The 27,990-nt window shown below is 40.0% G+C and overlaps 1 long non-coding RNA gene across 2 annotated transcripts in view; it reads left to right on the forward strand.

The window, feature by feature from the left end:
* LOC148189530 (uncharacterized) overlaps positions 1–19,850 on the forward strand; it is an 87,095-nt gene extending 67,245 nt beyond the window's left edge. For both annotated transcript variants that reach the window (XR_015776520.1, XR_015776521.1), the window contains one exon: positions 19,137–19,850. This is a non-coding gene — a long non-coding RNA (uncharacterized LOC148189530). The remainder of the gene's footprint in view (positions 1–19,136) is intronic.
* Positions 19,851–27,990: the final 8,140 nt, after the last annotated feature.

Here is a 27,990-nt window from a genome sequence, read left to right on the forward strand (position 1 = left end):
TGATTTCAGCTGCTGAGGGAATGTAACAAGATGGGAAGAAGGGCCTAATTGAATTTGTAAAGTGCATGTGGAGATAATAAGCTGGGAAGCAGATGATGTGTTAGCTGTGGCATTTATGAAAATGACAATGCAGAAAAGTGCACAAAGGCCCTGTCGGATCAAGAAGAGTTAGTATCACAGAGGTTTTTGAGGTACAATGTACATTCACCAGTACAACACCATTTCCAAAATGTTCCTGGACAAATACTTTATTGCCAGTTTTGACCTAATTTGGTTTCCATTTATCAGTCTTTTAAACTTGACAGATTATTGGAACCACTTAATTCCAAAAATTAAAGCGAGTGTTCCAGAAATGAAAGTTGGCTTGCAAACTGTGTGGGAAATAATTTTACTGTTCACCTTTTTAATCTCTTTTTTTCTCAGTTAACTTAAGCTAACCTTGGTGATTGTTTAGATGTTGTTCAGTAATCAGTGTTCCCCATTAAACCGTTCAGCAAAAAAGTTCCCAGATCTCAAGAATTAACATGATTAATACAAAGCTGCTGTTTACCATTGTAATGGTGTTCAAAACTACAAAGTACGACTCAAGTTGTAAAAGGCTAGAATTATCCATTAAAAAAGCACGAGAGTCTGGGTCCACTAAAAAAGCTTGGCCCCTCTGTGGGACTTAAACTTTGGGAAATATGAGAAAAAAACTCTCAACAAAAAAAATCCACAGTTTCATCTCCAATTTAGACAGCTTTTATGCCTTTTCCAAAGATTTAGTGCTGCTCTCGCTCAGTGTTTCTTACTTAGACTTACACTCTTTATTAACATCAAATTAATAACACTGGACAGGCCTATAGCTAATTTGTGTATTACTGACATTGAAGAATTTGTGACCATTTTGGGTTCACTGTTCTTTTTTTGTTTCACGTAACGTATGACCTTTGGGCTACTATTGGTAGCAGCTTGGTAACATGTCATAAATTCAGCTGCAAGAAGACAAAGAAATAGTAATATTCCTGCAGTCCAAATGTCCTTTTTTTCCACCCTGTGTTTCTAACTTTTGTCTTCTACCAACACAGTGAACAAAACTCGTATTCTAACTTATTTATCAGTAAGCATTATTACAAATATTATTGCACAATATGTATTCTAAGAAGAACAAGGGAACATTTTGTTAGACTTTTCCACTTATCTGCTTAGAATTGTTTCTGAAAATCAATCATACCTAACAGCTAATGTCTGTTCAGGGCCACGGGGGTTGTTAGACTCAAGACATCTGAGAATCTGATCTCAGATTCAGCCTTCAGTTCTTGTACCACCTGGATGGTTGAGGTGAACCTTTATAGGTTAGTAACAGCTTTTATTAGAGAGAAGGCAACCAAACATTTTGGACAGGGGCAACCTATGTCCGTTCTCGTCTCTGTCTGCCTGAAAAATAAAGCTAAAATGGCACACCAAAAATTTCTACACAGAAAAGGCCAGGGGCTTCATTACTCAAAAATATCCCAACTTGCTATCCTAACGGAACTTCAATTTAAAGATAGGAAAAAATCCTATCTTCCTATTACAGAACCGATTCCTAAACTCATGTCTGTGTCCTAATCTATCTCAGACCTCCTATCTTGCCTAAACTTGTTAACTGAAACTGTCAATGCGATCCTTAAATCGACACTTGTCCTGCCTTGCCTGTATCTGTGTTCAGCGTGTATACAGCTTGCCTGTATATTTGACTAGAATGTACCTCTAGGCTATTTGAGATAGACCAGCCTTAATATCAATGGCTTTCATTTGTCAGCAAGCTTGCTATCATATCAACAAAAGGAAGTTGTTGAAATGATTGATTATATTGATATATACCCATTAGTAGATGCCCTGGGAAATTTAAAGCATCATCATATGGTTTGAATCCCCTTACAGTCATATTTTGGTGGTCCTTTAATATTTGGTGGTCATACTTCTTCCTAAATGCAGTTATAAAACATGTTTCTATAATATGGAACCAATACTAAATGTCAATCTAAACTAAGATACCATAGTCCATCAAATTTAGGAAGTTTCTGTTGTGAGGCTGCAAGTATTCACAGTGAGCATTAATCCAACCTAATGGATCATAAAAATTAAGCATAGTGATATTAGTGTTTTTTATGTTCCTTGAATCATGTACAAGCCCGAAGAAAGCGTTCTGAGGTATGCAGGGATTTTGTTGTTATGGTCACTGATTGGTTCCAGCATACGATTATAACAAAATATATAACATTACTTTTTTTTTTTTTTTAATCACAATTTGAAGCATTAGGTCCAATACAAAAACAAGTTACAAAAAGCGGCATCAGTTGTTATGTCCATCCTATGTGTGTGTGGTGAGAAAACAGGAAGTCAGGTGGCTCAGAGTGGACGTTCGTGTACTTCTCATTCACTGTTGGCTCAAACTTTTAGTGATGGAGGAGAGCAGTCTTATTGAAAATGAAGAAACAATTAGTTAAAAAATAGAAGATATTTCTAATAACTTTATTCATATGGCACTTTTCAAAGCAGAGTAAATAAACCCACAGTATAACATTAAGTAAAGAACAATATCCAGGCAAGCACACACAAACACACAGCTTTCAGACTTAAGTGTTTAGAATGGAGTCCCCCTGTTGCCCCCCTGTGTGAGACATCTCAAGTGGAAAATATAATAAAAATAAAAACTTGTCTCCAATTCAGGCCGAAACTCAAGCTTGAGTGATTGTCTCTCTGAAAGAGAGAGAAAGAGATGGAGAGGGTGGGATGGAGAGATGAGGAGAGAAGGAGAGATAGAGGACAAAGAGCGGAAGAAAGAGAAGGAGAGCGAGCAAGAGATTTGGAGAAGGTTTTAATTGTTTTCCCATGATGCTTTGAGGAGGGCTCAGGGCTCAAAGCGTCGGAGCAGAAAGCTGTTGGAGGGCCTATCGTCCTGGCAACCAAGCCTGACCCTTTAGCACACACGGACACACACACACACACACACACACACACACACACACACACACACACACACACACGCACACACACACACACAAACTGTGGTTAATTAAGAGTCTGACATCAGCAGGGAGGAATGCAGGGGGAAAGGAGGAGGTGGGGGGGTATATTGGGATCAGGAGCCACTGTATGGAGGGGGGCTGCTGATGACGAGGAGGTGAGGAAAGGGGAGAGAGGAGTTGGAACTGGAAGGGAAAGGGGAGAGATGATGAGGTAGGCAGTAGACTTTGTTGAATGTTGTGTTTGTGATTCAAATCCATGTCACTACCCACCAGCACTCATTTTATTGTTTCTGCACTGAAGCAACATTATGCACCTTTTTATTTATTTATTTTGCTTTGAAATATGTTTAAAAATCATTTTGATGGTACACTGAATTGTAGAGGGGAGAATGGTCTCTCATTAACACTCTACACACCGGACACCTGTTCTTGCTGCACATAACTTTGTTTGGAGGGTAACACTTTAGGCTTCTACCCTGCACACCACCAGCTAGCTATGATAAGAAGCTAGCTAATTATTCTCAGTACAGCAAAGAACAATTGAAAAAATCAAAAACAAAACTCATACACCATTAGCAATGCACTGATTCTACTTTGTAATTTAGCAAACTAATGCAGAGTTGCAAACTGTTAATGCTGTCGTACATAAGCTGTAGTGATCTGTGTCATGGCTACAAAAACATCAGTTTGACAGCAGAGTTTACATTCCTGCCAATGTGAAGTGTTTCCCATACACTGACAGCCATGTAAACTTTTTCGGCGTTTTTACTGTTTGAAGCAAGCAAAATCTCTCTCCCCAGTGAAGCAACGAGCAGCATATTTATTCGTTTAGCCCCTCCTTGCCTCTCTCTCTCTCTCTCTGTCTCTCTGTGTCTCCTTTTGTATATCAGACCTCATATAATACATGAATAAGCTAGCTAAGGCACCTAACAGGCCCTCCACCTCACTCCCTGCTGCTATGAGATTATTTCGTTGCAAGGAAAGCGAGTAAGAAAAAAAAAACGAGGATGTACAATCAGTGGCTGTCGCAACTCAAGTTCAGCCAGCATAAGCTCAGTGCAGGTCACAGTTAGCTGGTGGCTAGCAGCAGCACCGGGTGTAACCAAGCTGCAACTCCAGGGCTGAAAATAAAGCCAATGCAGAAGTGCCCAATAAATGCACGTCTTCAAATGACCACTTACATGTTTACATTTTATTAACGCTCAAAGTTACACATAGTTAAAGGCACAGCCACCTTGAGTAACAGCCTGCGAGGCGTCACTCCAGCTCTCAGTCAGATCCATCCTTCACTCCTCAACAGCTCCACCTTGTCGTCCAAATATGCTCACTTCTGGCTCCAAAAATTTTAGATGGCCAAAATGTCTAACTGGAGTCCACAAGTCAATGAATGAAATCACAGTAGCTATGTCTGTTATTTCTGTACAGTTGAATCTGTGTAACAGCAGCAACAGAGAGTTTGCTCATCTGGCAGGGAGTCTGGGCAGTCCATTATCAGACCTGTTGCTGGGATATGTGCTGGCAGAAATGGAGTTGCTACAGCCGTTAACTGAAGGTTCGTATTTATGACAGTGGTTTTCCACCTGGAAACTGTAGTATTATGCAGTAATGGCATAATGTTGCTTTAATTTTGTATAAGAAATACTTTCTTACCCTTTGTGAATGATGTAATGTTTCCGCCATGTTGCTTAACTCAGAGTAGTGGGAAGTGAATTAAACTGTCACTTTGTCATTTAAGATACAGTAGTTTAGCGTGGGAAGGTGATGACTAATTCTGTTGAGAATAAAGTCAGATTGACAGAGGTGGGATGCAATTTTTGGACAATTCAACTTCATTCTCCAAGAGGTGATGACACCACAAAGACGCCAACTTACTTTTTGATTGGTAATAACTGTTATTAGTGACACTGAAGTAGTAATTTGCCATGTTTCTCATTATTTGCAAAATTTGTATTATCACTGCAACACGATTCTGAGCCAACACTAAATTTATAACAGTGATTGTAGTTTTACAGCAAATTAATAAATAATCGCACTAGAACTGAGAAAATACACTATGTGACCAAAAGTTTGTTGAAAAGTGATTTGCATTCATTTGTGGACTTTTGATCTGGAGCTGCTTTTCATGGCTTGGGCTGGCTGATTTTGTTCAAGTTAGTTCTTAATGAACTAACTAATATTTTTTAACAATAGGGTGTGTCCAACTCCAACTTTGACATGCCCCTGAGCACAAAGCCAGGTCTATACAGAAATGGTTTTTAGTTTGGTGTAGAGGAACTTGACTGACCTGTGAAGAGCTCTGACCATTACAAGCTTTTGGGATGAATAGGAAAACAGATTGTGAGCCTCATCACTAAACATCAGTGTTCAGCCTCATGCTTTTGTGGATGCTGTTTTGCAGCATATTAATGCCCATGGTTTTGGAATGAGGTGTTCATTAATCACACATACGTTTGAAATCATTAATATTACATTAAATCCCCTGTTGACTCAATCACAGCAAATAAAAAAGGGTATTTAAGACAATAACCCTATATCTCTCACTTGTTCAAAGGTGCAGTCAGAAGTACACAACCACAGACTGAATTTAAACTTATAAAGCTTGCTACTTTTCTGCCAATTTGACATTAATGTGTTATCTGTGCCAGTGTAGGCTTGCTATACTTTTATATATGAAAGGGAATCAGAGGGGAAACTCTTACTGGTAACTTTATGAAAATAACATTTTGTCATATTTGCTGAAACTAATTTTTCTTTGAGAAGAACAGGAGACGGATAGTTTATGAAAAAAAAAACATGCTCTTCCTCCTCTTCCCACTGCTTCTAAAGGCACTTGCTAGAATTGACCGCAGCGCAGCAAAAACCACCAGTCAGCTGTCAATCATGTCAGTCACTAGGGAGCTAATATGATCTAATATGAATGAAGATTGTTACTATATTTCCTATTTCTTGCCTCAAATGTTTTCAGAGACATCGAGGAAATTCAAATGCCAGTACACACCATAATTATTAATAATAATAACAATATAATAATAATTAATATTAGTAGTTAACATTAAAAACAAAGGAAGGAAAGAACTACGCATTTTGCATATCGCTTCATTAGATTTGCTTTTAGAGTTTATTACAATCAGCTGTTCCATTTAAATCATCACATGCTCGTTAGCAGAGGGTAAGACAGGTGTGTCTCAACAAAAAAAAAGGTCATGAACTGTAATGCACACATGGGGCCTCTTCATTTTTTTCATACATATTTTAGTGTATTATTTGGCTATAAAATTAAAAATGTTGGCCCAGCTTGTGGGCAGTGCTTGGTTCTCTAGTCCAAGCACCACCATGTTGGTGACTGTATCCAACATGAAGGCCGGAGCAACTTTCTCATTTTGCAGCTAAACAGTACACTAAAATATGTCTCTGAAAACATTTGAGGTGAGAAATATGGAATGCAGTAACAGATTTTTTTTTCTTCCATATTTGATCAGCGCTGCCTAGTTTGACAATTTGACTGCAGTTCATGCCATGACATGAATAACAGCTGTGTTAGAGACTTGTCTGTCATGATTTCGGTGTTTGGGACATGATTGTATTTCCCAACAAGAACATAATGATAGTTTCAGCAAATATAATTATTTTCATGAAAGTTATCAGCTGTAGCTTTAATGTATTGCTGTAATAACTCCTCAGTATGCCATACATTTTGAAAAGGAATTAGATGGGAAACCCATAACACCCTTTTTCATAGACCTCAGTTTTGTTTCCCAGTCAATTTCTCCTTTTCATCTAAATTATCATTACCTCATTCCCCATAGTCTTGTTTTTTTTCCTACTATGTCTAGATTTAAGAACCAGTAAGATCTAAGAAGAAAAATTACACTAGAACTCATGGGCTGTATTATTGTAAATAGGGATGTGCGATCATATTGGCATATCATGAGTATTGGCAGAAATTGGCTTTAAAATTAAATATCGGAATTAGTCAAAATGCTGATTTCTGCTGATATGACAAACTGATATTTTTTTATGGACAAGGGGACGTGTACAAAACAAAACAATAAGTTATCAGTCTATCTGTCGGTGGGCCATCACAATAAGAGATTGCATAATATGACTTTAATTCCACTACAGAGGAGAGTTGATAATCACTGATATTAGGTGAGGGGATAAAAAGTGGATATATCAATATCGGTATCGGTTGTCGGCTAAAGGAGTAGTTATACTGTATATTGGCATATTGGTTATTGGCAAAAAAATCATATTTAGTGCATCCCTAACTGTAAAGTGTGTCCAATTTTTCAAAACGAACATAAAAAGCTTAAGTGGACTTTTGTGCATTTTATTTTCCCATGAGTGTTAACACCACAAAAATACAAAAAATGATTTTACTTCATTGTAAAATGAAGTTGCATGTCTCTGACAGCTTAATTTTGGCCATTTATGACTTTTGAAGCACCCAGTATGATACAAATCTGAACAGAGCAGCTTTCGCTGATTTCAAGTGAACCCTTCCTCCGCTGCTGATAGCTATACTGAAGTTTGAAGGAAAAAGTCAGTTTTCAGCAGTTGAGCACTGTACAGATCAAGGTTGGTACTTGAAGGTCAAAAAAAGGCATTGTACTGTAGATGGGAGACCTTTTATAAAGTCAGCGAATATCATCCTGCATTCACACCAACAGAGAAGCTAGAAACAAAACAGACCATGCACACGTTTTGTACCCCCTCCCTCCTCTCTCTGTCAGGCGCTTGAAGCATTGGACTCACTCTCTTCCTGTGAGAAGAGAAACTTGTGTTTGTGGGGATGGAGGGATGGAGGAAGGAGAGGAGGGAGAGTTCTTGGCTTCTTTGTTTCCAGGCCTTGATGTGTGACCAGCAGCTCTCCTTCCCTCCTCCTCTCCTCCCTTCATACGACATACTGCCCAGCTCCTCTCCTTCTTTCACTCCTTCCATCCTGCCTTACTTAGCCTCCTGCTTTCTTGACACTTCTTTCCTCTTCTCCTCTTTCCCTCTCTTCTTCCTCTTTACCTCCTCCTCTTCCACCTCTCCTCCTCTCTTGCCCACCCATACTGTCTCCACAGGGAGGTGCTTCACACTGAGAATGAATCAAAAGGCAAAGGAGAGAAATATCCTTTTAACATGCGTATGCACACACACACACACACACACACACACACACACACACACACACACACACACACACACACACGGACCAGAGGACTGTGTGGGAATGAACCAAGGGGCCTCGCTCAAATCCCTGTCTCTAGGCAACCAGCAAGGATATGCTGGGGGAACAGCATTAAAGTTGGAGAAAAACTAAGAAACACACACTGCAAAACACACACAAGTAGACACACACACACACACACACACACACACACACACACACACTTTCAAACTCTCTTTCTCTCTGTGTTTGTAAAACCAATCAGAAATGTTGAGTAGTAAAAAAAAAAAGAAAAAGGAAAGGTGAGCGAGTGATGTTGTGATAGTGTGTGTGTGTGTGTGTGTGTGTGTGTGTGTGTGTGTGTGGAGAAATGATTAAGTGTCACACTGAGTGTTGACCTTCAGAGGTTTGACTCAAAACCAACAGTGATGCAGAGGTGAGCAAGAGTGGAAGAATGTGTGTGCGTGTTTGTGTCAGAGAAGTTGTGTGTGTGTGAGTGCTAAAACTGAATCACAAGAATTAGTCACTTGTGTTTATTTTGGATGCGTGTGTGTGTTGATGTGAATGTGTGCCTGCGCGTGTTAGTTTGTGCACACATGTGTGTTTGCGTGTCTTAGTGTGTGTGTGTGTGTGTGTGTCTGCCACCTCTGCAGCTGGCCCTCCATCAGCAGATTAATAAGCTTTGTTGCCACGCCGACCGGAACCTAGTGACAACCATCCAGACCCGAGGCATTATGGGTAACGGACTGACTGGCCGCAAGCTGGCCCTGTTTTTACAGCTCTGTTTTGTCCCACACCGCTCTCCTGTGTGTGTGTGTGTGTGTGTGTGTGTGTGTGTGTGAGAGAGAGAGAGAGAGAGAGAGATGGTTAATTGCTCGTCTCTTGCTACCCTTCTCAATGACATCACTGTGGTCACAGATGTTTTTTTCCCATTTCTAGGACCCCTGGACACACACACAAACACACACGCACGTGCAGACACACGCACACACACACACACACACACACACACACACACACACACACACACACACACACACACACAGCCATACACACATACATACAAGAGCTCACTTCCAGGCTTTTGACTCGTTCTCTTACTCTGTCTCTGTTCCGCTTTGTGTATCTTTATTTTTCCTTCCTTCTTTCAGTCTTTCCTTCAACTCCTTGCTTTTTTTCTCATCCTCCATGGTGAAATATTGTGAAAAATAACTGGTTTTAGAATTTTAAAGAGTTATTTTATTGTTGCGTTGCAGTTTGGGTTATGGTGTATTACCTAACAATATAACATGCTCTTGTAAAAAAACAAGAACATTTTTTATGTAATGTTATGTTCTTGGCAAAATTTAGCCAACTACCGTACACTAGGTTGTCTTTATTCAGCTTTACATAACTTAAAGTGGTGCTCCTGTGATATAGTAGATTTCTTGACTTTCATTGTGGTATACTTGGAGTATAATGAGACAATGGGCCCCTGGGCTAAGATCCGCAAAGGGCCCTACCACCTCTCCAACATAAGAGAAAGACATACCGATTTTGGGTTAGTTTAGCATTTATTTTCATGCTTATGCATCTTTTTGTGGTCATATTCTATCTTTTTTTGTCATTTTGTGTGTCTTTGTGGAAATCTGATCAGAAATCCTGGTCAGTACGTGAAGTCCAGGGGTCCCCCTGGCACTTTGGGCTTAGTAGGCCCATTCAGTAATCCATCCATGTGTTGTATAGGTGAGCGTCCAAAAAAAAAAGTAAATCCTACATTTCCCATGATGCAGCTCTATAGGTTTTACTTGGGGCCAGCTAGCTCCGAAATCTATCCTTTTTCAAATCGTACACTTCAGTTTGTAATACAGACTTTCTGTTTTAAATTTTTAGGCCAATTTCTTTTTTTATCATCTTGGAAATTACGACTAGAGTAGTCATAAAGACTAAAACTGTAATACGTCGTTCATTTTAAGCTTTATCTGGGCACAGGGCTGTCCGACTTCAATGCTTCCTTAAACTCCCTCTTACCTCTAACTTTCATCGTCACTTCTTTACATTTTTTTAGTCATACATTCTTGTCCTACAGGTAAGTGTTGACGTTTGTTGTCTGGGCTCTGTGGCCCTGACCCCTGACCTCTCACACTGTTTGGTTGTAATATCGGCATTCTGGCTTTTTCAGGTCATTGTGCTGTTTGGCCCATTGTAAGTTAATGGTGCTGCTGTAAGCAGTTTTACGTAAATGAGATGTTGAACACTGAAAGTCTGAAAAGTCGGAGCTGACCACTTACAGATCAAGTTTGAGTCAAGACAAGGACAGACTTTATCCCATTTGCAACAAATGGAAATCATTGAGTCCATACAAATCTGGTTTTTTTTTGGTCATATATGAAGTAAAACTCAAACAAAACTGATAAAATCTGAGGGAACCAAAAACAACTTTCTCAACCTAAACTACTTTTTTCTCACTCTGGGTGCTGAAACAGGTTTAATGGTGGTGTGACGCTTATTACCTGAAAAGTGTCAGACTAGGTTTGAGGTCACATGAAGCAAAAAGAGTTTCGGCAACAGAGAGTGCCCCTCTATTAAAACTGAGAGACTGAAGTTTTGTCTTTACACAAAGCTCTTCTAATCAACTCAACAGACTTGATTCACTCCACAACCCTCTCTGTCACCTCCTCATCTATCTCCCTCTCTCGTTCTGTCTATCACGTCTTTATTTATATCACTTTCCCAACATTTCTGTCCTCCCAACTACTTTTCCCATGTCTTTCTCTCTGTCACACTTTCTCTCTTTGTCACAAACTCTCACTACACTCTTTCCATTAGCCCCTGCTCCGGTGCAGGGCCATGAAGTTGCAGTGCCCCCTGGTGGCATCCTACCATCACAACAGAGCTTTAACAGTGCCAGTCTTGCAGAAGTACATTATTTAAATGTTATTTCTTTATTTTTTCTCAATAGCTAAAGCAGCAGTTATCACTCCCATCAGCATACATATTAAAAACCTGGTCATCTGGGTTTTGAATTTTATGAAAATCTGGTTCAGATGTTTTTCCAGGAAGTTGGGGAATTTGATGATTCTTTTAGGAGTACAGAATATAATAACAGCTGTTATCAATGGATAATTTTACAAGAAGTAGATTATGTGTCAGTGTTGTCTTTTTTTACGTTTCACTACAGTGTGCAACCGTTGCGGAAACATGACTGAAAATAAGGCTAAGGAAGGAATAATAGCGCATAAGGAAGCAAAATATAAAATATGGAATAATAGCATGAGGCCATGGAAGCATTCTGGCTTGAGCAATATGGGAAATTTTATGCTGAGATCGTGAAATTCATATTTTTAAGATGACTCTGAACCCGCTTTCATCTCCTGGTGCTTGTGAAACCACATTAAAGCGACCGCACCAACAGAAAATACCAACTTCTGTCTCGTCACGAGGAGTATTCCTGTCAGATCATTTCCCCTCACTTTTAATTTCTGATGCTTCTCCGAGCAGCTTCTGAAGTTAAATCAGGCTCTCCTCGGGCGGAATAGAGACATGTGAAACCACTTGCAGAGCGCTTTTTGGCTCAGGTGTGATTTCCACAAACAGGCGAGATGATTGACGTTGGCTGCCAGACAAGAGAACATTTCTCAGTCAGCACATTTGTGTTGAGACTGTAGAATAGAATAGAATAGAATAGAATAGAATAGAATAGAATAGAATAGAAGTTATCAGAGGAGGAAAAGGGTGGATTAGAATCAAAGTAAAAGTTGAAAATCACTTGACATTTGGTCTGTGTTAAATTATCCATGACTGAATGCTGCAGACTGTGGGCCTCAGTGAAAGCTACTTTGTCTGACTGAGCTCTGTCTGTCTTAATGAAGCTAAAAGAGTCTTAAACAGCTTAACACAGTCTTCAGGTTTCTACCTGTGTAAGGCAATACAGTGAGTGTAATGATGCACAGAGCAACGCTGTGTGTATGGTTGTGTGTATGTGTGTGCGTGTGCGCACAAGAAAGAAACTGTGGACGTACAGTACTCTGTGTGTGTGTGTGTGTGTGTGTGTGTGTGTGTGTGTGTGTGTGTGTGTGTGTGTTTGTGTGTGTGAGACAGTGCAGGCGAAAGCAGAGACGACATCAGAGTCCATATTAAAGGATAATTACAACCAAACAACAGGAGACTGTTCCCATGAAGAATCCTGGGGGATTATCACTGTTTATTGCTCCTTTACATTGTAGAGCTTTCATGCTGGAGTGTGTATGTGTGCGTGTGTTTGTGTGTGTGTATGCACGCTAACCTCACTGCAGTCTGATGAGAGTCACTCTGCGTTTGCATCCATGATCTCAAAAGTTAATTCTTCATTACATATTCCACTTTATCCCACTTTATTTTCCTCCTACTTTCAATACAGACATTTTTTATTTAAAAAATCCAATTTAAGTCCTGACTTCTACACCAGAGACTCAAGTTTGCACCCCTTCTTACCAGCAGTCAACATGAACATGGATGGATTACTGAATGGGCCTTCCAGGTGCAGACCCAAGGGCCCGGAGTGTCAGGGGGCTCCTTTGCCTTCACCTGCAAAATTAATCAGACATAGTTTTACACAAACTGACCATGTTATTACAAAAAGGGACAAAACCACCAAAAAGACACAGGATTACCTCAAAGAAACACAAAACATCTACAAAAAAGATGCACAACCACCACAAAGTCTGTGTATCTCGCTGCCGTGTAGGAGAAGCAGAGGGGCCTTTTGCCCATGAACATGAGGGCCACTTAACCATGAGGGCCATCTTTCACTGACCTTATCAATGAGTAGTAGTTACCAAAATGTGTCCATCAAATCAGGAGACACTTACACGTGTCAGTTTGTGTTTGTTGCTGCCTCAGGGTCACTGTGCCAGAAGACTGTAACTTAGGGAACACATCAGAAAAAGACTCAGGGTTCATATATGCTCGTCGTTATGTTTAATGTTCATATGGACATGGGTGGAGCCTTTTGTTCTTATGCATTTGTTTCGGCTCTATTTGTTCACGTTTTGTTAAAGCTTATGGATACAGACAAAATGGAGGACTACCATTAGAAAGTGTGTGTGCAGAATAGCGTATTTCAAGCAAGACAAAACCACAGGAGAAGACAAAGGCATCTAAAAAAATTGCAGAACGGAACAAATCAGTAAAATCGTGAAAATAATTCTCCGTCCATGTCGTGCGATATATTCAGTCTCACCCACCACTGCCATGTAACGGCCTCCTCCACCGTTGCCTAGTTTGTTGTTGTGTGAAACGTTTGACTCCTCTCTTTCGTGCCATCTATTGGCTGTATCTAAGCTGTCATGAAGGATGCAAGGAAGTATGAGGGCAGTGATATTTACAGCAGTTGATGTGGACTCATCTATTTTCATACTCAAAGGGAGTTGTCCAGTTTCATTTTTTCCATCCACTCACACTGTAGACTTCACCCTGGACTGACTTAAGCAGTAGTATAACAATATAATACTTCCTAACAGTACTTAAATATTTTTTGGGATTGTATGTACTTTACATGAGTTTTTACATTTCTGTGAACTCTGACTTTTTTTTTTTTAAGATTAATTTTTGGGCTTTTATTGCCTGTAATGGGCAGGACAGTTTAAGCGTGAAACGGGGGGGATCGAACCCGCGGCCACTGCAGTGAGGATACAACCTCTGTATATGGGGCGCCGCCCTATCCACTGAGACTGGCACCACCAGGCACCCCAACTTTGACTTTTACTCCACTACAAAAATAAAATGCATACGTCTACTCCAATGCATTTCCCTTTAAGCATTTTGGTAATTCACCACAAAACAGGCAAGGGACTGAGAAAGGGAGGAAGGAAGACATGAATACAGGAAGGAAATGGCAAGAAAGAAAAACTGGATTTTTCTTGAAATCCTTTAGGTGGTGAAAAAGGAACTAGTTTTCCTTCAAGTGTAATGTTAAGTGCTCTATTTTTAAGGTGGCGCACATGTTAAGAAATTAATTTCATAATGCTCAGAATTCTGACTGCTTGCTTTTGTTTCTATCAGCAATAACTTGTACTTGTAATACTTAAGTGCATTTGATATATTACAATTACCTTTGATACTTAAGTCCAGTAAACATTAGATACTTTAAGACATTTACTTTAGCAATATTCCAGTGGATGACTTTATTTCTTACCAAAGTCATTTTCAGTTAAGATATATACTTACTATACTTTACTCAAGTATGGCTTTTAGGTACTTTAGCCGCCACTGCTGTTTAGAATACACACACACAGAGACGTGCGCACACACACACACACACACACACACCTGCATACACCAACATCAGATCAACACAACACACAACAAACATCATCTCGACCTTTTTATTCACTCGTTTCTTTAACTAGCTTGTATTCAATATTCTTGTCTTTCTCGAGGTTGTTTTTTGTATTTTTTCTTACAAGAAAAACAAAAAGAAAGTGGGGAAACATGTATTTTGCTCATCAACAAAATGTTTTTCAAAGAATATATTTACCAATAAAGGTTCGCGATCTCTTATTCTGCAGCAGAGCTCAGCATAAAGTCAGCTGCTCCAGACAAGTCTGTATGCATCAGTATAGTTTAGTGTTGTCTCACTGAACTGTTGTGATCATTTATTGTCTTCATTAAGTGATACTTAACTTTAGGTTCAGCTTTTGTGGACAACATGAATCCATTTTTTAGTGGTTTGTTAACTTCCATTCAATGGTGTCACTAAACTAAAATGATTTATTCATAGTTAAGTGTGGGTATTTTTCAATAGTTTTGGTCAGCTTATTCAAATTTGTATTTTCTACGAGTTGTTAATTATTCCACAAAAATAAAACAAATGTATTCATATTGCATTCACTGTTTTTGAGTTTGCAATTAAAGATAAGGGCATCATTAGGGCAGGGAAATGGTTTTAAAAACACTAACCACAATTAACCACAATACTGTCACTCTCAAGAGATTTATTCATTATATTCATTTCATAAAGTTAGTTTATCTTTTACTTAAGTCACAAAACATACCCTCTAATGGGCTTGAAGGAGTCACTGTTTTGCAGACAGATCATGGTCAGATCACACAGTTCACATGAGAAAAAAAACAACAAAAAAACGAGTAACAAACAAATCAAAACATGATAACTTTTTGAATTTAAATAGCTTTTTTTCTTAGCTCATTTATCAAGGACAGAAGAAAATAAAAACACTTTCATGTTTTACTTTTAAGGTCTGTAATCACATTTTTAACTTTATACACACATAATACATTGACTCTCACACACAGTCAAGACACAATTAAATCAACTTATGATCCTTTCATGAGATTTTAGTTTCACAATTCGCTCAAAACTGCTTTTTATACTCGCATGTTAGGATGGTGTTGGAATGATTATTAAGTGCTCATTTTACATTCAGAAATCTGCAACATTTTCAGATGATTTCATAATCTGATGGCTGCACGAATGGCTGGATGTGGTTTTTGACCCTTGTCAGGCAGTGGCTTCATCTAGACAGCAAATGTTTAGCACTAAAATTTGGTCACCAAACTTGCAACTGGATCACTGAGATCTTAAAAAAAAAAAAAAAAAGTCCATGGGTCCCTCGATGTCACAGCTCTGTGGCTGAGCCCTCCCTGTGAGACAAAGGCAGGGTCCCAGTAGAAAATTAGCGCATTTAGCTGTCATCGCTCAGCTCGCTTTACAGTCCCAACCAGCATTCACACAGAGGGCCCTGGCCTCTTTTCTCTGCCTCCATCCATCCTCCCCTCCACCTCCCACCCCCTGGCCCTCGCTTGCTTGCTTGCTTTCTTTCTTTGAGTAGGAAAGGCGATCCCCTGTATAGCTCAGAGATCAAGACAGGAAGGTGTAAACTGCAGATAAATGTGATCAAGTGTCTCCGCTATCACAAGCCCTCACATCGGAGTGGCTGGCTGGCTGGCTGGCTGGGTTTATGCCCCCCTCCTCCCTCCACACCAACATGGATTAGCTGCCCCCTCTTTGTGCCTCTCAGTGGAAGCAGACAGGTGGAGGAGATGAGGAGATGTTCAGTCGTTTTGGACTTGCAGACCTTTTAGTCCTGCTCTCACCAGTAAAACGACACTGAGTGGCTATCATTAACCTCATATAGACCTGTCTGCCTCAAAGGTCGTTTCATGGCCTGCTGGACAATTTAGGCAACAAACTAGAAACATGGATACAGACATATAACATTATACATATATATATATATATATATATATATATATAGATATAGATATAGATATATGCATTCATTCATATTTTTTGGCCACTTACTGGCAATGCACAAAGGTGCAAACATGTTGATATGGATATAGGAGCTTTATATGATGTTCAGAGCATATCTATGGCAGGTGGGTGGGGGCTGATGTCAGGATACTTCCCATTTTTTAATTGTGTGTGTGTCTCTTTTTTTTATCATTCTGTGTCCCCTACCTATACATTTGCATGTCCAAGATAGCAGTACAGGCGGACTTTATGAGTTTTTTTTTTCCTCAGCAGCAGTTTGTGAAGTTGAGTCGCAGGTTGGATAATTGATAAGTCATTTTGATTAGAGCTGATCAAATCAGATCGCTGCATGAGAGGAGCAGCTGCTGCAGAGGCAGATGAATGCAAACTTTTAGACCCTGTGAAATTAGCGATTGAGTTTCACTTTAAATTTCGCTTGGCTTTCTGCTGCTCCATCTGTGCCTGGAGTACACTCTGCACTCTGGAGAGTCAGGTGCAATGCATAACTGACCATAACTGACTAACTAATGTACAGCCCAGCTTCAAAAATGTCACATCAGTACATGGTGGCAGATATTTTAAATGTGGTGGGCCAACCCAAATAAATGAATGTGTTGGAAGCCCTGATGGAGGTGGCTGAGCGGGTGGTTAGCACCTAGTAGTGTTAATAGCAAATACAGTTTTAACAATTGCAACAGCGCTAACAAAGCTAACATTGTTTATTGAGGGGCACCAAGTGGTGGGTGCTATGTGTCCGCGTCAACGCTGTCTTGATATTAGCTGTAATTGTAGTATGAAAACAGTGCAGAGTCGCGGCGATTAGCTAGCCAACAGGATACACACACAAGGACTCGAGCATTAACATGCATAAATGGGTGGACCAGCTACCACTACAAAGTACAAAGAAGTTCAGACTGCAACACACACAAGGTAGCTTGACCTCACTCCCGGCTCTAGATGCCATTACCCCATTATATCTTTACGTAGTAAATAGATATTTGTTGCCATATTAGAGGTATTGATGAGAGCAGCTTCAGGGTATGTAGATCTACCTGTGTGAAAGCAGCTCGTTTAAAACAAGGAAGTAAAAATGAACAAGTTACATTATAGTGAAGAAGAACACAAATGTTTTGTTTATAAATAAAAGGAAACTTCATTAACTTTACACATTCATGTCTGTTTACAGGGGTTGGGAAGTACATACAGTATGTGAGGAAAGTCACAAAGTATTTTGTGGAGTGAGTTGTGTGAAATCTGACAGATTGCCGTAAGTGATGTCACTGGAGCATCAGTTGGGGGTTAAGACCAGAAGTTTGAAAATGAAACAAATCTGTGGGGTTAGTAGTTAAAATGAAGTGTTTATGTCTTAGCTGCTCACCTCCCCGCCCAAATCACTATCCCCACTTTTAGCAGTTGAGATGCATTGTGGGTAATCTAGGCACCTGGTTTTGAAGAATGTATGGAATAAAAATGATTCTGCTGCACTGATTTTGAGTTTTTTTTAATTTTTTTTGTAAACTGTCCACTCTTAAGTTCTACAGTGGAGTGCTATGCTAAATTGGTGGAAGTAAAACTTTAGGATGGATACTCTAATCTGGAAAATCATCCCAGGAGTAGTCTTGAGTTTCTACAGATTCTAAGAGATTATAGGATGGACACTGCAATACTTCTCTTTATCTACAATTCTTCTACCGCAACAAAATTCTTTTCTCAGTGACTGTAGTGTGACTCAGCTGAGAAATTTTCATGTAGTGCACTGTAATGTAATCTGTAGTTCAGAAGGGACAGGCACAGTTGAAGGGTTTAACCCTTTTCATTTACAGACTGCAGCAGGTTACGCTTTCATATCTCAAGCTTTGCCCACTTTGTTGTTTATTTAAATCATAATTCAAGTGATGATGATGATTCAAAATCAATTATAAAATGTCCCGGGACATCAGCACTAAATGCTGGAGGATTCCAAGCACGTCATACATAGACATGAGCAGCACTGACCAAGAGCCCATATCTGATGGCTTGGGAAGAGGATGTGTTGGTTTATCATGTATCATTTATCAATACAAACAACCACTAAGAAGCTGTTATTGGCTTAAACTTTATTCAGCGCTCCTTTTTTTGCACAGGCAATTTAGTGATATTCCCACAGTTGTGGTCTTGACTGGTCTTGAAAAATAATCCCTAAGCCCTTTTTTGTCTTAGCTCGAGACAAGACTTAAAAATGCAGTCTGACCTGAGACAAGACTGAAACCTTCAAAAGGTGGTGCTGAAACCAGTCTCGAGACAAAACACTACAACACTTCTCAAGTTATGATGCTACAACCACAGGCGCTAGTCCTGTTTGAGTCTTTCCATACTTGTATAGAAATGTCTACACACACATGTACTTCTGACAATCTCACATACTCTCAGAGTACGAGATGGATATTTTCCTGTGAGTGCCACTGACAAATTGCCCAAGAAAAGGAGAAAACAGGGGAGAACATGTACTGTTATCTCAAACTGACTCCATGCAACAAGTGAATGGTTTAGGCATTGTCGTGTTTTGTTATCTGCCTCTTCCATCAGCTCCTGCATCGTTCTACCATTAAATAAGTAACAAGGGAAAGGCGTGCAAAACATATGGACTCTGTTTTTTCCCAATTTACTTCTTTCAAAGGTATGAATATACGTCTGAGTATAAACTGCACGATTGACACCTCTTTTCTTCTGCTTTCTCTTCTTCTCTCCGTCCCTCCTGCGCTCTTCTTCTCGACAGTTCACGTGTCTGATAAACCATTTATCCCTCCAAGGACGTTTTTTCCCCATCCGAGCGTCCATCCAGTGAAATTACACACTCAACACATAATGGAGCCTGTTCCTATCGTCTCAGCACAGAGAGACCCAGAACCCACATCTGCTCCCGAATACCCCAGACAATAAACAATTCACTCCTCATGTTCAAATCTCATTTTTCGGACAAAGTCTTGACAATAAAAAGAAATAAATTACGCCGCCGCTGAAGAGGGCCGCCTTAGCCATCCTGGAGACGTAGGGAAAAGTTTTTCTCAGAGTTTTTTCGCGGCGAGCAGATTCCTCTGAGCTAGCCATTATCTCAGGGAGGAAGTTAATTAAAGTGGCCCAGTCTGAATCAATGGGGGAATTTGCCGCCGCGAGACGGACAGAACGACGGACTGACAGGAAGAGCGGAGTGACGGCCATGACACCACTTCAGAAGAGAAGATTAGCCCAGAGACAAAACTCTCGGCTCTGATCAGCCCTACAGTGTGGCTCTCCTCCTGGATTACTCCTCTCCCACCCCTCCCGCTCCCTCTTTTCTTTTTCTATCTCTCCCTTTCTATCCATCCATCCACGCCTAACCCCCACATCCTCCATCCCCCAAAAGAACTTCAGGGGGCTTGTCTTCAAAGCTCGTCCCCTCCTTCCATCCCTGTAATTCCTCACATCATTACCAAGTTTCCAAAACTTAATTTTAGCAATTACACATGCAATTAATTAATAAATGTGCTGTCATTACAGCCCCTTGTGTGATCTGAGCCCCATGAATGGGAGGTTGAAATAAAGTGGTCAAATGAACTGGGAGGGCTTCAGAGAGAGACAGAGGGAGGGAGGGAGGGAGGGATAGAGGGGAATGAGATTGTTATTAAGGGATTGCAGAGTTAATCGGTTGAGGGGCTGCTGCTCTATCAGAGGCAGAAGTCTGCAGGGAGAGTGAACGAGAGACAGACTGAGAAAGAGATAGGGGACAGACGGAGAGCGAGACGGCAAGAAATGTGCAGAGAAGAAGAGCAGAGGGAAAGACGGGATGATGAGGATGGAGAGGGAAGAAATAGACCAGAAGAAACAGGAACAAAAGAAAAACAGAAGAGGAAAAGACAGAAACAATAAGGGGAAAGGAAGGAGAAAGGGGGGGTGGGAGCTCTATGTAGCATGCTCAGTTCAGTCAGCCGGATTATTAATGAGATCAGGGAGTTCTCAGGTCACTACAGCAGCATGAGCTGCAACGCAAATGCAAAACACACACATACATGTATACAACCAAACTCAGAAAATGCAAAACACGGCCTTGAGATATCAGTTCAAGTCTGAACATAGTTTTTAGAAAAAATGTGATACAAAAAAGACAAGTTACATCATACTAATCAATATTTTGGCAAAGTCTGAATGTACCTTTTCATTTATTTCTTCAGAATAAAAAAAAAATCTGTTGTGACCTTCAACAAAAAGTAATGTATGCAGTAAAAGGGCCACAAAATTGAGAAAAAGTGCTCGCAAAATCTCCATATTGCAAAGTTGAAGAACAAGTGGCGCCCTTATTTCAAAACAAAGTTTGGTTACAGACATTAAACTGTATTGTGTGGCAGTTTCCAGTATCTGATGTAAATGTTCAGTGGAGAAATACAGGATGACAAACAAGGTGCCGACTCATTTATCTCAGTGTGTTGACAGGAATTACACCTGATATGAGGTACGGGATCAAATAACAGACTTGAATGTGTGTGTGTTTGTTTTGTTTGGATATCAGATGTACAGTGCGAGAATAAAGTCCATTAGCCAATATTCCAGCTTCATTAAGCTTCACAGAGCAGAGACAGTGATGGAGGATATAGAATCAGCTGACGTCACTCGTGGAAACCTTTTACCTTTTTGACGTAGACGTTCACAGGGTGACTTCATTTGCCAAAAAACATAGTCACAAACAGACCTGAGTGTGGCTGAAATCAGAGTCAGTACTGTATTTTTCTAAGTTGGCTCATTCTGAACACACAACGTCTATAACACGTGTGTCCATCCTGGGAGAGGGGTCCATGCTCAGTTTGTCTTACTGAAGTTTCCTCCTGTGAACCCGAGGAGATTCTCCTTATTCAAAATGAGTGCCTAAGAATAGAGGATGTTTTGTGCTGTAAAGATTATAAAGCCCCTTGAGAGAAGTTTGTGATGTTATGCACTTTCACTCTTCAAAGGAGTTCAAAGTTTAGTTCACACAGATTAAAATTAACTAGATAACATAACATCTAAGCTCACGGTCCCCAAAATATTGTTTTTTTTTATTTCAAATGGAATGAAATCATGTGACCCATCATTCATTCAGATATTCTTAGTGATTGGTTAGATACCTAACTTCAATGTGGTTGTTGTTAAGGCTTGTTTTTATCTTTGAAATTCGCACTGATATGTCCATAAAACTTTTAATATTATATGAACTGGTTTCAGCAGTAAGGTTAAGTTACTGGTAGCTGCACTGTGTGTATTGCCAGTTGCACGCTGGTGCTGTGTTATATTTCTGTTTCCCTGTCAAATAGTGTTTCCCGCCTGTTAAAATGTGGAGTGCCCTGCTTTTAGGGTAAAGGAAAGTTCAGATTCAGGTAGGGATAAGTGGTGTGTGAGCATCATTCAGTGGCAAAAGTCAACAATGCTCATGTTAACATTCATTTGTAGCAAACAGAAGTGTTCAGTGTACCATTTGCCAAAAAAATTAGCACATTCAATGTGCAAACCATGCTGCTGGACAATATAAAGAAAATGGAGTTGACTTAAAATTATATTGAAATATACAAAGCCAACACACTATTTTAAATTTCCAATCTAAGGCTGTGTTCCTGACTTGTCGACCTGGCAGAGGCTCTGTTTCTGAGGTGCGAATGTATTGCAATAACATGGGAGGATTTATACTATTGTCAGCAGCTGGGCTGACAGTGGCGGATTGGAAAGTTTTAACATAGTGCCCAACCCAAGCAGACACTTTTGAAATTGCTTCCTTATGGAAAATATGAGACGGATTAGGCAGTTTGACAGCCAGTGAGTTAAAATGGAAACACACGGATGGAGACAAAATTATTTGATTACAATAACTCTAAATAGTTCATAAAACATAAATAGTGTAAACGGTAGAACAAACAAAATAAAGTGCAGCTGAAACAGTCCAGAGGTTTATTGAAACCTCTCATGTTGAATGAGGAAAGAGGAAAAACAAGATTATAAACAGAACAGAAACCAAATGACTCTCCGTGTCGCCTCTCGGCTTCTCTAATCTGCTCTGAGTGCAGGCTGCTTGGTCGGGATGAATTAAAGATGAGGGTTAAAACAACACGGCTTGCAGGGTTAAGAGCAGAGGAGAGGGGCAAGAATTAGATCTCTTAAGTTTTTTTCCCTTTTGACCAGTATTTTTTTCAAAAAGTTTTTGTGACAATCAATCAAAAATTAGACCCTATAGTGTCATGAATCCACTCTTACTGCGTCAGTGTGTTTACCACCTTCAGATGTTCATTTTAACTCACTGTAATACAGTGTGTCTCTTTGCTCCCCTCTGACAAAGTGTGTTTACCTCTGTCAAAACTGTCACTATGTATGGGTATGGTCTGCACTCAGTCAATTCCATCCCAACACGCCTGCCTGTCAAAACAACAACTCTCCCTCTTTTTTTTTTTAAGAGAAAAAGGGTAATTCCATGAATTAAAATGCTTAAATGACAGTCAATCAGGCTTGTAATTCCGTCTGGTATAATTAGAGGCTGGGAAAACTAATTACAGCGGAGAAACCTAACTCTCCTCTCGCTCCTGCTCCTCTCGCTACTACAGCAACCCTCATCACCGAGATCAGGTGACAGCTATCAAACTCGTTAGGCCGCCATGCACCACCACACACACACACACACACACACACACACACACACACACACACACACACACACACACACAAACACGTATGCTGTGTGGTTGAGCGAACAGCTAGGCCAAAAAGAGATGGAGATGAGGAGGAGGAAGATGAAGGGATAAAAAAAAAAAATAGCGGTAGGTAATCAAGAAAGAGTGGCGACAACAACAGCTTGTGTTCTTAATCAGCAGCACAGAGAGGGGGACAGAGAGGGAGAGATGTGCAGGGATGAGGTAAAACAGGTGAGGAAGAGACTATGAATGATAAAGACATACATAAAGAGTGGGGGAGACGGTAAGAAGCATATAGACTGAAATGTAAACTACTTTGCATCAGGTTGCTCTCAGCTTGATTACTGCAAGAAAAAGCTGTTTGCGAATAAAAATAAAAAATTCTGATCATGCCCACAACCTGCTTACAATTTTACCCATCTAGATGACATAGCCAGCTGATAATTAGGTATGGCTATAATTAACTGCTTAAACTGCAGAAGAACTTAATTTTACTTAAAGTACTAAAGGGCAAAGTACTGAAGCACCAAACGCTAAAGCACAGAGTACTTCACTACCAGCTGCTAGAAGATAACAAGTGCATCAAAAATACTGTAGCTCTTGATAATGTGATAATACCAAATGAGCACTAAGTACTGATATGTTAAATAATGTAAAAAGAGACTGCAAAAGTCCTATGCAGCATAAAGAAAAGTTTCTGTTTTGCACATGAACGGGTGAATAAGAACAACACGTTCTCATCCTACCTCGTCACATGTTGTCACTGTAGGTATCCTTCTGCATCTGCATTTTACATTCCGGGATGCCTCTTCTGTGTTGTCAACAACTGCACATGGTGGTGTGATGCTGCGTGTGGTTTTGTTTAGGCAACCAACACTAGAATGTCAACAAACGCACATGCTGGCACGGGTGGTTAGGTTTAGGGACATGTTGATGTAGAAATAAAACGTCACATTCATAACCTTACTACAGACCTGACTCCCGCATCATAGTCCATCATTTGTGGGACCCATTCGCCATTCCTCCTGGCGTCCTAAATCACTTTATATTACGTGGTAACCGGCAGCGTTTCAAACTGATGCCATCCTGCCTTGTTTCATGCTCACACAACACGTTCCTTCTGGCCATGCTCTGAAGTGATGCCACCCGTGCACATGTTGGGCAGACGCACCAGGTGCCATCCGGCTGTCTCCTGGCATATACAAGACTGCGATTGGCTCTGTCTGGCTGTGTTCATGCTGCAGAATTCCAATCACACACTAAAGGTGCCTTTTGGGGACGTGCACTTGCACCAAGAGCACTGACAGAACAACGCTATTTTACGAGTTCAGAATGAGAACAGGCTCAAGTCGGTCAAATATTTCTTAATCTGTCCAATATGCTTAAAAAACGAATAATTCTGTAAATAATTTTTTTATATCTAATGAATGAATTTCTAATGAATATAGTTTTGGTACATTTTTCCCTAGCTTTCTTTAGAAATAGTTTTCCAAATAATCTCCTGCAATTTGTGGAGCATTTCTTGCCAAGTTGCAAATCAATTTGCCACTTTTGAAGGCGACAGAACGCAGAACAAGAAAAGTTATGACAATCCAGGTTTCAGAGACTTAAAGTTATTCAGTAAACACAGAAAATAATGTCTGCATTATTTTCTTTATGTTTTTTCCACAGATTTTATTCTAATTAGGTTTTATTTGATTTTCAACCATCAAAACAGATAAGTCTCTACACTTGAAATGATGATTACAGGTTGTCAGTTTGAGTTAAGCAGGTAATTATACCTTTATATAAATGACCAATTAGACTGATAAGATAGATGTTTTAACTGAGTTGTATTGTTTACAGAAATCATATTTACTAAACTTCCCAGGATGCTTTGTGCCTTTAGGCTCACAGCTGCAGTAACCTGACAGCTGCTGCTGGCTGGTCAGTTAGCAGAGGCCTGTTGTGTTAAACACAGTGTAACATTTAGCCCCTTTTACTCCCAGTAATGACCGGGTATCACCGTGAAGACAAACTCATTACACCGAAACCAATTGTCCAAAACCAGGTTTCTTAAACTACAGCTCGGGACAAAAATGGGCCCGGGGCCCTGATTCTGAGCTGGTTTTCTTGTGAGGAGAGTAACAGAACACCTTGACGACTTTCCAACTTAAAGCCAGGAGCAGTTTTTCCACTTTCCCTCTGTGTGGTGAACTCTTCAGTTAGTCTTTAGATTGATAAAATGTAACAATTAACTGTTTGAGTGTGAAAAAAAGAGAGTAAATCACTATTTGTTGTAGCATGTACAACCAAATTCACACACAAATGCACACACACAAGTGCTTACACATGCGTTCATTGTTAAAGCATCAGAGCGGACACATTCTCAGTAGAGTTTCTCTCTCTGTTTAATCTTGTTTATTTACCTGTTAACCCTTCATGTGTCCCTGGCTCTCTTCAGTGAGAAACCAACTAAATGTCACTGTCCGCTCCCTCCAAACCACGTTGTAAAGGTGGGTGGGGGACCTGTTTCCAAGGCGACCGGGGTCTCATTTTTCGCCAGCGGCCCATTCCCAACCTGTTACCAAATGAGCCGGAGCAGCACCACCGAAGCTTCAAAGAGCAGCAGCCTCGGAGCCGCCACGGGGGCCGCTAATGTCAGGAAACCCAATACTGCAGCCAGAGCTGGAAGATTTCAGCTATGGAGACAGATGGAGAGACAGACGTGTTGTTTAGGGCTTGATTTAGTAAAAGGGAGAATAAATGTCCTCTCTGAATCCGTTTCTATTTTCTATCTCCCATCTAAGCGATTTATTTTCATGAACTTCAACTTCAGCTGATGGAAGCGCGCCTAATTCACATTTTACTTTCTGAGACTTTTCACAAGTTTGCGTAAAATTCACATGATAGTTGCACGGAAACAGTCCAGTAACAAGTCTCTTCCTCACTCCCTCTTCATCTGCCTGCATTTCTTGCTGTCTTTCCCCCTCTCTCTCATTTTCCTTCGTGCCTGGAGGTCGCTGAGCTTCAAAGTTTATTTCCCCTCCATGTTAACTTTCTGGATGGATGCTTGAAATAGAGAGAGGAGAGAAGTGGGAAGAGAAGAGAAGAAATGGTTACAGTAGCACAGAACAGTCGAAGAAAGAGAAAGCTACATTTTGATGAAGACCACAGAAAGACAAATTCTGGGATTTAAAATAGATTTACAACCATGAGTCAGGTGTTGACAATTACTTTCACTATTTGGTTCAAACTGAAGCTTGGTAACTAAAAGGAAAAGTTGTGCTGCAACAAATGTTAGGGAATTCAGAGATTATTTCTCAGGTTAGTATTTCAGCTTCAGGTTCTGGAGTCCCCCTGAATATGGGTACATATTTGGAGAAGGGGCACAAAAGCTGATGATTAATTTTACAAATAATGATATTTCTACTCTGACGGTTTAAAATCTTGAGCGACATCAAAATGTTTGATTTCTTTTTCTCGTTTTTTTTCTGACTGATACATAGAATAGGAGCCTGTTCTCGCTAAAAACTTGTCAAATACCGCCACTTTTTCAGTGATCTCAGCATCAGATACTGGGGCACAGAGGCGCCTATGAAGCAAATGGCAACAACCCATCTCATCAAATACAGCTACGTTGTCAGTAGACGTTGGTGTCAACAATGATCGCACAAAGGCACCCCTCTGGTGCTATTAAATGTACCGACTGGTGGTAGTTTGTATTGCCACTGCTACTATTGTGGTATAAAGAGTAAAGAAGTCCAAACAAATTCCAGGCTTTCACCCGGGAGTCCACTGTTCATTTTCTGTGTGAAACTAAAAGTCATTGGAGTTATTTTATTAACTGACACAAAACTGACGCAGGAGTGTACCTTTTTTTTGACATATACCCACTAACAAACCCGTGGTATTTGATGAGTCAAGAGGAGAACTAGTTTGAATTTCACAACACATCATCTCGTTACAAATAAGCCTCCTCATTAGTTTTGATTTCTCAAAGAAGCCCAATGCTACTATTGATGGCAGCATAGCAGTACAGCTGACCACTGCAGCTTGTTTCACTGGCACAAAGGTGATAAAACTTTCAGTCTGCGCTTGTCTTTGTGCAGCTGAAGGTGAAAGTATTGTGAGGGTAAATTATCTGTTCATGTGGCAGGATGTGTTTTGATTGTAGAGTGCTTTCAAAATGTATGTTACTGGAAACTGTTGGTGGTTGCCAAAAAGATGCATTCGTGTTTGAATATTGTCATGAAGGTGCCTATATGGAGATGCAGGTCCATGCATCAACCAACGTGACATAGTTCATCCTGCAAGATAAGGTGTCTCTTGTAGCCGGTTGTTGTACATTGTCATACATAATTATATACATATTATCATTCACTGCCATACATATATGAGTAATATACAGTACAATATATACATATAAATATTGACGGCCAGATTGTAATTCAAACACGCCATTAGTTAACCAACTTTTTTTTTATCTTACCCCCACAAAAAGCAACCAAACAAAAAAATCACTGAATAACAAGAGACATAAAACAACCACAAAGACAAACTGACGACAAGTAGACACAAAATAACCACAAAGAGACTCAAAATGACCACTAAGAGACACAAGACAACTACAAAAGGATGAAAAACATAGCTATTGTTGTATCCTATATTCTTATGCCTCATAGTTTCACATAATAGTAGTTATTTTAATCCCAATTGTTTGAGATGATCCTTGCATGGGGATTTTGTGTGTGTGTGTGTGTGTGTGTGTGTGTGTGTGTGTGTGTGTGTGTGTGTGTGTGTGTGTGTCACTACAATTTAGGACAAAGGATGATATTACAGTTCGTGCACAACACTGACCGCATTCTCAAACACATCTAATATGTATTAAATATATACGCTAATGACATGAGAATAATTTATAAGCATGTACCTATTATTTTGTTGTTTATTTTTTGTTTTTTTTTT

This window comes from Plectropomus leopardus, chromosome 5 (assembly GCF_026936395.1).
Source record: "Plectropomus leopardus strain MGB_pleo_1.0 chromosome 5, ASM2693639v1, whole genome shotgun sequence".
Taxonomy (NCBI): domain Eukaryota; kingdom Metazoa; phylum Chordata; class Actinopteri; order Perciformes; family Serranidae; genus Plectropomus; species Plectropomus leopardus.